We start from the raw sequence: 17291 nt of genomic DNA, 5'->3' as shown, positions 1-17291 counted from the left end.
GACAACCGTTGAGCAGGACATTGGACTTCTGAAGATGCATTTCCAGTGCCTGGACCGGTCGCATGACACCCTGCAATACACTCCTGCTCATTGTGGTAGTCTGCTCTGCTCTCCTTAACATGGCCCTCCAGAGAGGTGTGGACCTTGAGGATGGTGAGGCTCTGGAGTGAGACAGCTCATCGGAGGAAGAGGAGGAGCAGGATGTGGAAGAGGAGGAGGAAGATTAATTTGAATGGGAGGATGCCAAACACCAAGGTACTCTGATTGTGCAGGGAGATGGACGGGTCAAAGGTTTTGTCAGGATGCCATGAATGTCAGGGATCATCTTATTCAGGAACATTTCAACTGAGTCCCTCTGACCCAGGGTGAACGTCATGATATGGAACTCACTCTGAGATGCCTATACTAACATTCCCATTGAAGACGCAGCCTGGAACCTGTCATCCCTTACCGCCAATGAAGGATATACATCAACCTGGAGGTTTTGCCGTCACTGTTGAGGAGGCTTTGATTTCCTTCACCACTTCATACCTCTTCTTGTCCTGCCATCAATAAAAGGAGTCTCACACTTGTGGCTTCAAGTGTCATTATTTATATAGTGCTCAGAAAGGACAAAAGTGCACAGTTACATCAAGAAGACACCTACTCTGTACTCTGAGTGATGCAGTGGCCTCTGCGCTTGGCCACTTCTATGCAGTGCTCCCCTTGTGACGTTGAAGGAATTGGAGGCAGCCTGCTCACTTGACTTGGCTTGCAGCTGAGATGCATGTGGCGGTCGTCCTCGTCATGGCAGTGCCCGTGGTGGCATCTCCAGAGGCTGCTGCACCTGCATCATTTCAGGGGCAGCCTCTGTCGCATGGCCCTGCTGCACAGATGCTCCCTCTGTCAAAGGGGCCAAGGCGACCGAAGAAGAAGATGGTGCCCCACGAGCATTGGCACCTCATCCTCCTCAGTGACATTCTCACCTCTTGGCTGGTTCTCCAGATGGTTGGAAGGGGAACTAGCTGGGGCAAAACTGGCATCCCCCCAGACATCTCTGTGCCACCAGCGCCAATGGCGGGTGGCATGCATCCTGTGTTCATCAGTGTGCAGTTCCTGCGTGCACTCCAAGTGCTGCCGCATATGGCTCTCCATGAGGTTAGCCACTCTCTCAATGGAGGGTTGTCTTATGAGAAAAGGTTGTACAGGCTAGGCATGTATCCACTGCAGTTTCGAAGAGCAAGAGGCGACTTGATTGAAACATATAAGATCCTGAGGGGTCTTAACAGGTTGGATGTGGAAAGGATGTTTCCTCTTGTGAGAGAGTCTAAAACGAGGGGTCAGTATTTAAAAATAAGGGGTTGCCCATTTAAGACAGAGATGAGGAGAAATTTTTTCTGTCAGAGGGTCGTGAGTCTTTGGAATGCTCTTCCTCAAAGGCAATGGAAGCAGAGTCTTTAAATATTTTTAAGGCATGGGTAGATAGATTCTTGATAAGTAAGAGGGTGAAAGGAATCGGGGGTAGGCGGGAATGTGGAATCGAGGTTACAATCAGATCAGCCATGACAGCGAATTGTGGAGCAGGCTCAAGGGGCTGAGTGGCCTACTCCTGCTCCTAATTCGTATGTTTGTATGCCTTGCATTGTGCCCAGCTAAGCAGGGCTGTGTCTGTCCGCCCTCCTCCAAGAGGGACTGCCCACAGTTACCTTTGCCTCTGGCACCTCGTCCTGCTCACTAGTGCCAGGCTTTTTACCAAGTGCCACCCTATCTAAACCTGCATGAAGACCCATTGAGGTGACTGTATTTTTGCTGGTAGACGATGTGCTTGTAAGATGTGATGTTGCTTCCGCGGATCATTGCTGGGCTGGTGATGCAGAAGGAGAATGTCTCATTGGGTGGATCGCTGCACCTGTGGGAGACACAAGAAGACATCATGGGAGCTAGGCATGCTATCGGATGAGGTGGAGTGCAATGCACGCCCTTTGTGAGCTGTAATCATCATCTACACCATGAGTGCCCATTTCGCTATGGCCGACTTCCTCGTGGTCTGCAATCCTGGCTATTTTTATTGCTGTCTCCTCTATTGGTGTGACGACCTGCAGGTAGGGTACCCTTCCACCTGTTTGAGTCCTCTCTTGGTCATTATGTGCCAGTTTCTCCTGCAAGGAATAAAGAGAGGGCAATAAGGCATTGCTGTCCTCTATGGCCAATGGCAGTTGGTCCACTTCATTGGAGGGTGCATAGGATCATAGGAAATAGGAGCAGGAGGAGACCATTCGGCCTGTCAAACCTGCTCCACCATTCAAACAGATCATCGTGGCTAGATTGATAGTTAGTTTCCCCAGCACTGAAATATTTCCCTTCCCCTCCACTATTAAGGCAGTCTTCTTCAAGCATGCAGGCTAAACCTGTTCTTGTGAGAGGTGTCAATGTGGTTTAGATGCTGGTACAAGTTGCTCTTTCTTTGATCTGAATTTTTCCCTGTTACTGATCACCTGATGATGAGTTAGGTTAGTCACTCAGCTTCCAGGGGAAGTGTGGTTTCAAACATTAGCATAGTGCATGAATGAATTATGGTACCAAGCTAGTAACTCATTACATTTTAATGAACTTAAACTGATCCCTTTTAACATTGTTATGACCAGGTGAGAGGGGTCTAGGGGTTTCTTCTCAGCCTTTGCCTGGTTGAACCGTAACAGGGTTTAATTTTAAAACAATGTTTTTAGATCCCCCCTCAGTGAATCCTTGTTTACAGCTTTCCAATTGCAAAGCAAAGAAATCAAAACGAGAGGTTTTCTTAGATTTGAACCAGAAAGGCAGAAGTTTATTAATCTTAAACTCTTAATTCGGTTAGCGACTACGAATATGCGACGTGACCACGCTAGCATGCATATGCGATAAATACACACGCAGATAGAGACAGAAAAGGGAAAAGTTTAAGGCAATAGCTGGGTGTATTGACAGTCCTTTGAGTTCAATGTGAAGTCTTTGGTTGCCGGTAAGTCTTGCTGTTCATTGGGGTCCAGTGCACGCTTTAACTTATTTTCATGTCGGAGTCTTCTATCTCTTGAGGTTTAAGCGACTTCAGTGGGTCCGAAGGCTTGTGAGAAAGCAAGAGCGAGCCAGCGAGGAGAGAGGCTGTCTTGTTCCAGGTTCAGTTACAATCTGCAGTCTCTCTTCAAACTGACTTGTGAGCACAATTCAAAACCAGACCTGGGCCAACAGGTTAGTCATGTGACTCACTGTTTAAGCAACCTCCTGCGTTTGTGGATTTCAAAGCTCTCTGTGGGGCGGGGGGATGCGGGGTGGGAGTGCAGTCTCTTACCCTGACAAGATGTGGATCACCATTGCCCAGCCCAATCTCTGTTAATTGAATCAGTGAACAATTCTTTTGTCTCTCCAAGCACTGTCTCTTAGTATGCGAGTGTTCTCCAGCCAAATCTCTGGTGATCTTTTTAAACAAGTCATCTCTTCACTCCAGCCACAGTTTAAAAATTAATGTCATGTGACAAAATTAATATGCCTCATTCTTGGCAGGCGGAGTTCTTCATGACAACATTTTATCATAAGACTTCACCCATCCTAACAGATGAGTTAAGCTAGAATATTTACAAACAGGCCTACATTTAAACTGTATTGAAAAATGACTTTAATGAGCACAGCCACAGAATTCCCAGAGTAGTGAACAACACAGATTAAGAATACATTTTCTGTATGCATCAAATTCAGGAAGTAGATATAGGCAGATGACTTATACAGGTTTAGTTATAATGAGTTATACTACTGCACTTACTTTCTGATGTATGTTTTAGTGCTGGCAGGTCCTCAGCAGTACAATGGCTCACAGCTATTCTGAAGGGTCAGTAAGTGGCCTGTGCACACACCCCTCCGAAAATCAGGAGCAGCATTTGCCCTGAGTCTCCTCAGATGGTGTGTCTGCTGGAGGGTGAATACCCAGAGGTCTGTCCTGAGGGTTGGATGTAGTGCCCCAAATTACTCCCTACTCTTAACTTCTTCCTTTATTCCAGTGCAGGAAAAGGTTCTTCTCACCATGCTTCTGCTGCTGACAGTGGCAGCGATGTCCATCCATACCTGCTTTGTCTGTCTGGGTGGCCTCCTCCTGCAACCCTCCGGGAACAGGACATCCCTACTCTCCTTCAGGGCCTCTAGCATCACCTCCAGGTCCATTTCTGAAAATCAAGGGGCTGCCCTGCCAAGGTTCCAGGCCTTCGGCTCTCCTGAGATATCACGGAAATTAAATTTTCTTGGATCCTTCACTGTGCAGTGACAACAGGCCCACACTTGAATTGTCCTGTGACCTTTAATTGGCCGTGAAACCCGTCTCTATATCAATTAAGTGGTCGCTCCCATGAAACTCGGGTCCATTTCTATGTCCCCTGAGGAATAGGTTCGGGATCTGGAAATGGTCCTGACTTCTGTTTCCCACGCCTGTAGTAAAAATCCAGCCTCTGGTGTGTGTAAAATGTATGATGTAGGATATGCTAGATCTGTTAAGTATCCAGAACTAATACATTCACATGAAGTGTCAGAGGGTTGCATTGCTCAAGCAGAGGAATGCTGGGCTTGACAAACAGTTTTTGGTTCCACAACATAAACAAGGAAGAAAAGTTTTTGGAAGATGCATTCTAGAAGGTAGTCACCCCACAGATAGAGAGGTATTGTGTAGCAATAGAGGAAGTGGATGACCAGCTTTAGGAGGAGACACGAGGAACCAACACAGGAAAGTCCTGTGAGTCTAGACTTGTCTAGAAGTAATAAGTATACAATTGTTAAAGGGCGCTAAGATATACAAGGGGGTGTGCTATCGACAGGAACTTCCTCAAAACCTTTGATAAAATCCAACATCACGACTTGAGCTACACAAGTTTAAGGTACTGGGTTTCCAGGATGGAACTCCAAGGTTGATAAGGAAGTGACTGAAAGAGAGTTAGCAGTGGTAAGTAATGTCGGACTGGAGAACTGTACTACATGGAGCTCTCCAGGGATCAGTTTGGGTCCTTTATTGTTTAGGATCACGGAATAATACAGCACAGAAGGAGACCTTTCGACTCATCAACTCGGTGCTGGCTCTTTCGAAGAGCAATCCAGTTAGTCCCACTCTCCCATACATCTACAGGAAGGGGGAGCCACCTGCTGAATGTGGTGACTATCTTGATCTCCAGCCCATGTCAATGGAAGAGAGGTCAATGAAACTGAATATCAGGTGCAGTGTTGCTGGGTGACCGATGTGATGCTACCTGTATTGCATGCCCAGCCTTGTCCAATTTCACCCAAATTACTCCCTACTCTTAACCTCTTCCTTTATTTCAGCCCACCCCATTTGTACCTGCATTGTCTTTCTTCAGTAATCTTTGTGCTACCAACTTCCAGAATGCAAAAACTAAGAGAGGGGGATTTTTTTTAATGAAGTTTCTAATTAGCAAAAAATGTTAGAGAAACCAAATAAAAAAGAGAAGTTACATTTATTTAGTGCCTTTCATGTCCTCAGAGTTTGTTGAAGTGTAGTCACCATTGTAATGCAGCCAGTCAGCAGTGAGAACAAGATCCCATAATGACCAGATCTGTTTTTGTGCTATTGAATGAAGGATAAATGTTGGTCAGGTCATTGGGGAGAACACTAAAATAAAAGCAAAATACTGTGGATGCCGGAAATCTGAAATAAAACAGAAATGCTGGAAATACTCACCAGGTCTGGCAGCAACTGTGGAGAGAGAAACAGAGTTGATGGCTGGGATTTTACGCTCCCAGTAAAGAGTGGGCTAGTGGCAGGGAGGGGTGTAAAATGGAATGGGAGACTCGGGGGACCCTTCCTGACCCGCTCCCGCCTCCATTTTACGCGGGGTGGCGGGGAACGGCCCACACACCCCAGGCCAATCAAGGCCCTTAATTGGCCAATTGACAGCTACTTAAGGGCCTCTGCCTGCCTCCGCAGGGATTTTACCATTGGCCCAGGCCTGAGAAAAGCTGCCTGACAAAAGTAGGCGCTTTCTGACTGTCTGGCGAGGGGGGCCCTCCTGATTGGGCACCCCAATGCCCCAACCACCCCCAAAGCCCAACATGCACCCCGCTAAAGCCTGGCTTGGGTATAAAATTAAAACCCAACCCGGGCCTGACCTGACCACAGCCAAACCGAGCCCTTTAATTTTTTTTGTGCCCGACCCAACCCGACCCGACCAAATCTCCTTCATCTGTTCCGCCAGCAGGCTATTCCTGCAGCTGGAGTTGTGGGGAATCATGGGTAAGCCTGATCCCGTGACTTCCCGGAGGCAGAGTCCAGCCCGACCCGACCCGACCCGAGCCCGATTGCTGGACTCAGAATTTCGACCTGACCCGACCCAAAAAGCAAAAACATAAGAAACAAGTTTAAAACCGGCACATGGGAAAAAAGAAGAAACACAATCAAAATGGTGGTCATGGTCTGAAATTGTTGAACTCAATGTTGAATCCAGAACACTGTAAAGTGCTGAATTGGAAGATGAGGTGCTGTTCCTTGAGCTTGCGTTGAGCTTCACTGGAAAACTTCATGTGGTTCACTAATGTCCTTTAGGGAAGGAAATCTGCTGTCCTTACCTGGTCTGGCCTACATGTGACTCCAGACCCACAGCAATGTGGTTAACTCTTACATGCCCTCTGAAATGGCCTAGCAAGCCACTCAGTTGTATCTAACCGCTACGAAGTCAATAAAAAGGAATGAAACTGGACGGACCACCCGGCATCGACCAAGGCACCGGAAACGACAATGGCAAACCCAGCCCTGTTGACCCTGCAAAGTTCTCCTTACTAACATCTGGGGGCTTGTGCCAATGTTGGGAGAGCTGTCCCACAGACTAGTCAAGCAACAGCCTGACATAGTCATACTCACGGAATCATACCTTACAGACAATGTCCCAGACACTGCCATCACCAAGCCCGGGTATGTCCTGTCCCACCGGCAGGACAGACCCCACAGAGGTGGTGGCACAGTGGTATACAGTAGGGAAGGAGTTGCCCTGGAAGTCCTCAACATCGACTCTGGACCCCATGACGTTTCATGGCATCAGGTCAAACATGCGCAAGGTAACCTCCTACTGATTACCACCTACTGCCCTCCCTCAGCTGATGACTAAGTACTTCTCCATGTTGAATGCCACTTGGAGGAAGCACTGAGGGTGGCAAGGGCACAAAATGTACTCTGGGTGTGGGACTTCAATGTCCATCACCAAGAATGGCTCGGTAGCACCACGACTGACCGAGCTGGCCGAGTCCTAAAGGACGTAGCTGCTAGACTGGGTCTGTGGGTGGTGGGGGAACCAACACGAGGGAAAAACATACTTGACCTCGTCCTCACCAATCTGTCTGCCACAGATGCTTCTGTCCATGAATGTATTGGTAGGAGTGACCACCGCACAGTCCTTGTGGAGACAAAGTCCCGCCTTCACATTGAGGATATCTCCATCGTGTTGTGTGGCACTATCACCGTGCTAAATGGGATAGATTTCGAACAGATCTAGCAATGCAAATCTGGGCATCCATGAGGCGCTGTGGGCCATCAGCAGCAGCAGAATTGTACTCAACCACAATCTGTAACCTCATGGCCCGGCATATCCCCCACTCTACCATTACCATCAAGCCAGGAGACTAACCCTGGTTCAATGAAGAGTGCAGGAGGGCATGCCAGGAGCAGCACCAGGCATACCTCAAAATGCGGTGTCAACCTGGTGAAACTACAACACAGGACTATCAGCATGCCAAATTGCGTAAGCAGCATGCGATAGACAGAGCTAAGAGATCCCTTAACCAACGGATCAGATCTAAGCTCTGCAGTCAAGGCACATCCAGTCGTGAATGGCGGTGGACAATTAAACAACTAACTGGAGGAGGTGGTTCCACAAATATCCCTAAACGCAATGAATGATGGGAGCCCAGCACATCAGTGCGAAAGATAAGGCTGAAGTATTTGCAACAATCTTCAGCCAGAAGTGCCGAGTTGATGATCCATCTCGGTCCTCTCCTGAAGTCCCCGGCATTTCAGATGCCAGACTTCAGCCAATTCGATTCACTCCGCGTGATATCAAGAAAGGACTGAAGGCACTGGATACTGCAAAGGCTATGGGTCCTGACAATATTCCAGCAATAGTACTGAAGACCTGTGCTTCAGAACTTGCCGCACCCCTAGCCAAGCTGTTCCAGTATAGCTACAACACTGGCATCTACCCGGCAATGTGGAAAATTGCCCAGGTATGTCCTGTACACAAAAAGCAGGACAAGTCCAACCCGGCCAATTACCGCCCCATCAGTCTACTCTCAATCATCAGTAAAGTGATGGGGTCATCAACTGTGCTATCAAGCAGCACTTGCTTAGCAATAACCTGCTCAGTGACGCTCAGTTTGGGTTCCGCCAGGGCCACTCAGCCCCTGACCTCATTACAGCCTTGGTTCATACATGGACAAAAGAGCTGAACTCAAGAGGTGAGGTGAGAGTGACTGCCCTTGACATCAAGGCAGCATTTGACCGAGTATGGCATCAAGGAGCCCGAGCAAAACTGGGGTCAATGGGAATCAGGAGCAAACTCTCTGCTAGTTGGAGTCATTCCTAGCGCAAAGGAAGATGGCTGTGGTCGTTGGACGTCAATCATCTGAGCTCCAGGACATCACTGCAGGAGTTCCTCAGGGTAGTGTCCTAGGCCCAACTATCTTCATTTGCTTCATCAATGGCCTTCCTTCAATCATATGGTCAGAAGTGGGGATGTTCGCTGATGATTGCACAATGTTCAGCACCATTCGTGACTCCTCAAATACTGAAGCAGTCCGTGTAGAAATGCAACAAGACCTGGAAAATATCCAGGCTTGGGCTGAAAAGTGGCAAGCAACATTCATGCCACACAAGTGCCAGGCAATGACCATCTCCAACAAGTGAGAATCTAACCATCTTCCCTTGACATTGAATGGCATTACCATCGCTGAATCCCCCACTATCAACATCCTAGGGGCTACCATTGACCAGAAACTGAACTGGAGTAGCCATATAAATACTGTGGCTACAAGAGCAGGTCAGAGGCTAGGAATCCTGAGGCGAGTAACTCACCTCCTGACTCCCCAAAGCCTGTCCACCATCTACAAGGCACATTGTTAGCGGGAATGAATCTAGAAGAATCACTCGACACTCAGGTCTGCTCCAATGTCAAACAGTTTATTTAGTTACGCCAGCGGGGAGCAGGTCACTGGTCTGTCCAGATGCCTCTCCACCGAACAAAGGAAAATCCACAACGGATATACAGTTACTCAGCCCATCCCGGCTGGACATAATCCAATCATAACGGTTATTGATTACATACATTACACATATTACCAATTAGATTACTCATTCGGCATCATGTGGCTACGTGATCAGCTCATGATCATCTTGTGATGTTTCCCAGACCCCCTTATCAACTATCCCTGAGTCTTCACAATGAATCCTTTTACCTTTATCAAGCTTGCATTCCTGATTGCTTCGTGCTGTCTGTAGTTACACAAAGCAGCTGTCTTATACACTGATATGAGGGGCCTCCTTGGTCAGCCTAACTGTCTGTCTCACAGTACCATTCTCAGGGATATGACTTAGCCAATCTTGCTCCCACAGTGCCTTGGGTGAGTACTCCATTTTGTAACAATATGTGGCTATACTTTCAACTTGTATATGAGTGTATATATATATATGTTCACTAGGATTATATGAATCTACTTACTCAAATAACATTTAAACAGTATGATATTTACTGCAGGTGCCTCTGCGCTTGGGAATACCCTACAACAATCCCCCCTTTCGGTAGGAGACTAACCATAGTCTCCTCAACCGACACCATTTATTGTTTGTTTTTACCCCTTTAAACTCGCCCGGTATTCCCTGCCTCGGACGTGCTGGTCAGTCACGTGATTTCAGGAATTCCGGTCGTATTATATCAAATTAATGTGATCCACCTGACTTAGCCCTTTAGATAGACAAATTGTCTCCCTTGCCTTTGCTCTGGTTTTCATCCTCCTTCGCTGCACATGGCGCCTATATGATCGGCAAGCTAGTATGCCCCATGCTATGGCCTGTATTAACTGTATTCCAACTAGCACATGAGAAATTATCCTAATCCAAGGGTGGATATTCAAATTCATCCCCCAATCACAAATTTTCTCCGCCAGCTTGTACTTTGAAGTTCCTGTTCATTATTTTCCTTAAGAACCTTTAACTTTCTTTTTAACTGATGGTAAAGCTTCACTGAGTGACCTACTTTGTCCCGTAATCCGCTCAATTTCTCATCTATGTGTGGGATTGGGGCTTGCTCTGACTCTTTATAATGCTGGAGGTGATCGTGGAGCTGATCAGTTGCATTAATGGTTTCCAGCCCCCGCTGTTGGATATAAACTATCCAGGCTAGTCCTATAGTGACTGGTTGTTGAGGGGTAAAACAGAAGTCTGGGTATGGTATGGGACAGCGTCAACTTCCATAGCAGTATGATGTTTCGATGGTGGAAACGCAGTACTTTCCATTTCCCTGGTACCCCGACCTTGCAAAATCTCTGTCAGATAATATCGGAGGGAGGTATTGCTCTGTCGATCCAATCTGGTACCTCCCCCCTTTGGAGCTGATCGAGGTTGTGTCTCATTTGTTCCACCATCCACAGCCCATAAGTGTGGCACAATTGTCCCTGCCGGGTACGGCATCCAAAGTGATTAAAAGTCTTGGCATGGGCCTCCAGCACCGCTATTCCATCTAATTGTATTTCCATGGTTCTCTGCCCCAGACCTGTTTGATTGGGCCCCCTCAGCTTGAATTATGAGCTCCCTTATAACCCTCCAGAGTCGTTCCACATTCTCGTTTACCGCTTGTGTATGTAAAGAATTGGTTAAAGAAGTTCCAGTATTGATCCCTGTTAACTTATCATTTAGTATTTTTTTTCCTCTTGTATCTATGAAATGGGTTACGCCCCCTTATCCTTGTGGCCCCTGTGGCGTCAGCAGCTTGTCACACTATTACAGTGGCTAACATACTATACATAGTCTTAGCCTGTTCTGAACAATACTCTGGCATCCGGATACCTGAGACATTGATCAACACAGGCACAATTTCATGTTTTACATTATCATACAACGCTTCCCCTGGGCTCGATGTACCCACACACATCCATGTTCCTTTCAACTTTCCTTATCATCTGTTGCCCAATGGGAGGGGCACAAACAATTCCAAAGACACAGCTCTCAGTTACCCCTTCCCCTTTCTGTCTGGTCACGCAGTTAGCGCAGGTCATCTGTGGAACACCGTACACATACTGCATCTTTGCCCGGATTCACCGTAAGCCATGCAGTCAAGTAGGTTTACTCGCCGTTATACACTTCCCATCCAACATGTTGTGCAATGCCCCATAGTTCATATAGTACATATTAATACTCCTTTCATTAATCCGTTGTGCATCCATTACCGGGTCTTTGTTCTTCCTCTCCGGATATTAGCATCAGGCCCCACAGCCACTGCAGTCCGGTTCTTTCCCATTCTCCACTAGTGGTTATATCTGTAATTTAAACACACTGCCCTGGTGGTCACCAGGTGTTAGTACTTGTCCATGTTGTGAGTATCCCCTAATGAGGGATACATGTCTACCTGTGGGGACCGAACATGTCCTGGGGAATCCAGGAGTTAATTTATATTCTTGGAAATTAGCTATTTATTTCACTATTTGTTTATCCCCAGAATTCCTTTATTAGCGCTTGCATCAGCCAGATCTGATTGCCAATTCCCATTAATTATAATTCTATTTCATTTTGAGCCCTGGAGAACCTTTACAATTAATATTCATAATTCCTTAAAACAGAAATCAAACATTTCCGTTTGATTCCAGACATTAGTGTATATTGTTTGTGTTTTTTTTTAACCTTTGATGACATTTTAATTCCTTAAATAACTTGTCAAATTAAACTGGATTTTCGACATCTCAGATTATTCCAAATTCAAATAACAGTAAATTTCCCTTTGAATGCTTTAATTAACCACTCATATCAATTTAATTTTGTTTATCGGTTCCAATTTCTTATGCCCAGACTTGGTGATATTGCATTTTTTTTAGTAAAGACAGAAGTGCTTGCAACTATTTCTCCTTCTCAAGCACTTTGTCTCATTGATAAAGATAGTTGCAGCAAGGTTAATTTCTTGCTTGTCTCCAAATGGCGGAGCAAAGCATTCTCCGCTACGTCGCTTTACGTAACCCTTTTTTATCGAAAAGAACTAAACTCCATTTTAAATGGTTTTTGGTATCCTTAGGATTTTCAAACAACAAAATCTTTAGTAACATTATGAACTTCAAAGGAAACCATCTCCATCAGGAAAGACAGCATTTTAGATTAAACTCCAATTGTTTCCAAACTTTTAGCATCTTTTGTAAGAGGTTTCTAATCTAAGGATTTTTTATAAAACAAAGATGATTCCAAATTCCAATTTACTGCAATAAATATTTAAAAATCAAAACTGCCGATGTTATATGAGTGAGTCCTATGTCCGGAACTTAAGACTCCCCCAAAACTCGACATGCTAAACTTGAAAGTTCATTGTGGTTGCAAATGACATTTCCAGTTTTTAAAAAAATTTAACAGGTCAATTAACCTTAACAATATTAATTTAATTCAGACTTATTAACTTATAATACTTATTAACTACACACAGAACAGAATAGCACGTGCTTTTTTTAAAAAAAAAGGTAAATTATGTCATTTTTCTTGTTCTTCAAGTGCCTTTTCAAATGACTGTAATAAAACCAAAAACTAAAGAAAAAGTTATTTAACATTCTTACAACAAAAGACTTAACACCAGCTCCTTACACAAACTTTAATCTTTCCCATTATCTCCTTTGCTTATCCTTCTCTCCCTTAAAACCAATATCCAATTCCTGACATTTGCTACTTAAAACAGTCAGTAAAACATGTCTTTAATTTAAACTCCAAAAAACTAGAACAGATTTTAAACTGGAACTCCAATTAAAGCAGGAGTTGTAAACTTCAAATTGGATTTCTGCCAAACATCTTCAGACCTTCAAGGCTGAAGCTTATCTCTTAGAAAATTGTTCATTGCCTTTTCACAGTTGCAAAACCAACTTTTAAAATCAAAATAAAATTTTAACTTAAAATATAATTCAATTTTATATCCCATTCCTGGGTGCACAATCTTAAATCGAAATGAACACACTCAACAATCACTTTTCACACTCATTCAATTCCAAACAACTTAATAGACTCATGCTTTCAACATTAAAGCCAGACAACAAAGAGTTAACGACATAAAAACAAGAAATGCTGGAATCACTCAGCAGGTCTGGCAGCATCTGTGGAAAGAGAAGCAGAGTTAACGTTTCGGGTCAGTGACCCTTCTTTGGAACACTGACCCGAAACGTTAACTCTGCTTCTCTTTCCACAGATGCTGCCAGACCTGCTGAGTGATTCCAGCATTTCTTGTTTTTATTTCAGATTTCCAGCATCCGCAGTATTTTGCTTTTATTAAAGAGTTAACGACAGTCCGTTCTACAGAACACAAGCTGTACCGAACACAAGCTGTACATCCCAGAAATTCAATTCATTCGTGGACGCTTCCAACAATCACACATTCGAATCAAAGACATAGTAACTTGTTTTTACTCTAAAACATAGCCCTTTGTGTCACTCTGCCATAAACTTAGTGAATGCTTTTTTCCTTTTTGTTTCTCTGCCAGTTGGCAGGTAATGGACCCCTCCGGTCCCCACTCGAGCTCCATTTTTTCACTGGCCATACTTGGGTAGAACCGTTAGAATCTACTCTCAGAGGTCCGCTTTTAACCTAGTGCAACTTGTAGTAGACCGTCTCCTGGCTATCTGTCGGGTCACAAGTCTGTCCGTATTTCATACAACAAGCTTATGATATATATACGCATACATATATTCCAAACCCTCCTTGACAGTGCCTACGTCTCTTAACGAACTACCTACCACCGTTTGACCATTGTTCAGATCCTGTTCACAAACTTGGCATTCGTCGGTCGCGAAATACCACCCGGCCCCGGGATAAGCTTTAAAGATACTCACCCGGTGTTCCTGATGGCATCAAGCGACTGCCAAATCCTGTTCTCAAGTTCGGGATCAGGCTCCAGCCAACTCTCCCTTGCCCCCTTTGTTCCCTTCGCCCATTCCTGGCCTTCACGTGGGACTCAGTCGTCCTCTTAATTCCGGCTCAGGCTGGGATATCAGGGTCGCAGAAGAGTTGACTTACCCCTGATCCTGCCGACTACGCCAATTGTTAGCGGGAATGAATCTAGAAGAATCACTCGACACTCAAGTCTGCTCCAATGTCAAACAGTTTATTTAGTTACGCCAGCGGGGAGCAGGTCACTGGTCTGTCCAGATGCCTCTCCACCGAACAAAGGAAAATCCACAACAGATATACAGTTACTCAGCCCATCCCGGCTGGACATAATCCAATCATAACGGTAATTGATTACATACATTACACATATTACCAATTAGATTACTCATTAGGCATCATGTGGCTACGTGATCAGCTCATGCAAGCCCCCTGATCATCTTGTGATGTTTCCCAGACCCCCTTATCAACTATCCCTGAGTCTTCACAATGAATCCTTTTACCTTTATCAAGCTTGCATTCCTGATTGCTTCGTGCTGTCTGTAGTTACACAAAGCAGCTGTCTTATACACTGATATGAGGGGCCTCCTTGGTCAGCCTAACTGTCTGTGTCTCACAGTACCATTTTCAGGGATATGACTTAGCCAATCTTGCTCCCACAGTGCCTTGGGTGAGTACTCCATTTTGTAACAATATGTGGCTATACTTTTAACTTGTATATGAGTGTATATATATATATATATATATATGTTCACTAGGATTATATGAATCTACTTACTCAAATAACATTTAAACAGTATGATATTTACTGCAGGTGCCTCTGCGCTTGGGAATACCCTACAACACTCTCCACTTGCCTGGATGGGTGCAGCTCCAACAACACTCAAGAAGCTCGACACCATCCAGAACAAAGCAACCCGCTTGATTGGCACACCATCCACAAACATTCACTCCCTCCACCACCGATGCACAGTGGCAGCAGTGTGTGCCATCTACAAGATGCACTGCAGCAACGCACCAAGGCTCCTTAGACAGTACCTTGCAAACCCCCAACCTCTACCACCTCGAAGGACAAGAGCAGCAGATGCATGGGAGCATCATCACCTGCAAGTTCCCATCCATGTCACACACCATCCTGACTTGGAACTATATCGCCGCTCCTTCACTGTCGCTGGGTCAAAATCCTGGAACTCCCTTCCTTACAGCACTGTGGGTGTACCTAACTCACATGGACTGCAGCGGTTCAAGAAGGCAGCTCACCACCACCTTCTCAAGGGCCATTAGGGATGGACAATAAATGCTGGCATAGCCAGTGATGCCCACATCCCATGAATGAATAAAAAAAAAAGTGCAGCAGGCCAAGGCCAGAAATCTGGACATGAGAACAGGGTGGTGAATTAAAATGGCAAGCAACTGGAAGCTGGGGGTCATGCTTGCGGACTGAGCAGAGGTGTTTTGCAAAGCTGTCACCCAATCTGCATTTGGTCTCCCCAATGTAGAGGAGACTGCATTGCGAGCAGCGAATACAGTATAATGAATTGAAAGAAGTACAAGTAAATTGCTGCTTCACCTCGAATGAGTGTTTGGGGCCTTGGATGATGAGGAGAGAGGACGTAAAGGGCAGGTATTACACCTCCTACGATTGCATGGAAAGGTGCCGTAAGAAGGGGACGAGATGTTGGGGGTGATCGAGGAGTAGACCAGGGTGTTGCAGAGGGAAAAGTTCCTTTGGAATGCTGACAGGAGAGGGAGGGGAAGATGCATTTGGTGGTGGCATCATGTTGGAGGTGGCGGAAATGGCGAAGGATGATCCTTTGTATGTGGAGGCTGGTGGGGTGGAAAGTGAGGACAAGGGGAATCCTGTCACGGTTCTGGGAGGGAGGGGAAGGGGTGAGAACAGAAGTGCGGGAAATGGGTCAGACACAGTTGAGGACCCTGTCAACCACAGTGGTGGGGGAAGGGGGCGGTTGGGGAGTCCTCAGTTGAGGAAAAAGGAAGACATATCAGAAGCGCTATTGTGAAAGGTTGGATCATTAGAAAAGATGCGATCAAGACAGAGAAACTGGGAGAATGGAATGGAATCCTTACAGAACGCAGGATGTGAGAAAGTGTAGTTGAGGTAGCTGTGGGAGTTGGTGCGCTTACAATGAATATTAGTAGACAGCCTATCCCCAGAAATGGAGACAGAGGAGTCAAGAAAGGGAAGGGTAGTGTCGGAGATTGACCATGTGATGGTAAGAGAAGAGTGGAAATTGGAAGCAAAGTTGATGAAGTTTTCCGGTTCTGGGCGAGAGCAGGAAACGGCACCAATACAAACATCAATGTACTGGAAGAAGAGTTGGGGGAGCTGGCCTGAGTAGGACTGGAACAAAGAATGTTCGACATACCCCACAAAAAGACAGGTATAACTAGGACCCATGTGGGTTCCCATAGCAACACCTTTTACTTGGAGGAAGTGAGAGGTGTTGAAAAAGTTGTTCAAAGTTCAGCCAGGCAGAGGGTGGTTGTGGAGGATGGGGACTGGTTGGGCTTCTGTTCAAGGAAGAAGTGGAGAGCCCTCAGACTGTCCTGCTGGAGGATGGAGATGTAGAGAGATTGGATGTCCATTGTAAAGAGGAGGTGATTAGGGTCAGGAAATTGGAGATTTTTGAAATGATGTTAGGTGCTAGAAAATTCACAGGTGTAGATGGGAAGAGACTGGACAAGGGAAGAAAAAATAGTCAAGATAGGAAGAAATCAGTTCAGTGGGGCAGGAACAGGCTGAAACAATGGGTCTAGCAGGACAGTCCTGTTTGTGGATTTTGGAAAGGAGATAGAAGCAGGCTGTTTGGACTTGCGGGACTATGAGGTAGGAAGCTGTAGACGGAAGTACTCCAGAGGAGATGAGGTCGGTGACAGCCCTGGAGACATTAGCTTGATGTTTGGTTGTGGGGTCATGGTCCGGGGGAAGTAGGAAGGAGTGTCTGAGAGTTGGTGCTCAGCCTCTGCAAGGTTGAGGTCGGTGCGCCAGACAGCAACAGCACCACCCTTGTCTGCAGGTTTGATCACAATGTTGGGGTTAGACCTGAGATAATGGAGTGCAGCAAGTTCAGTGGGAGACAGGTTAGAGTGAGTGAGGGGAGCAGAGAATTTAAGACAGTTCTGAATGAAAAGATCGAGAGTGGGTAAGAGAACAGAGGGTCG

Source organism: Heterodontus francisci, chromosome 16 (assembly GCF_036365525.1).
Source record: "Heterodontus francisci isolate sHetFra1 chromosome 16, sHetFra1.hap1, whole genome shotgun sequence".
NCBI lineage: Eukaryota > Metazoa > Chordata > Chondrichthyes > Heterodontiformes > Heterodontidae > Heterodontus > Heterodontus francisci.
The sequence above is the reverse complement of the archived record's forward strand: the minus strand, read 5'-3'. Positions refer to the sequence as shown.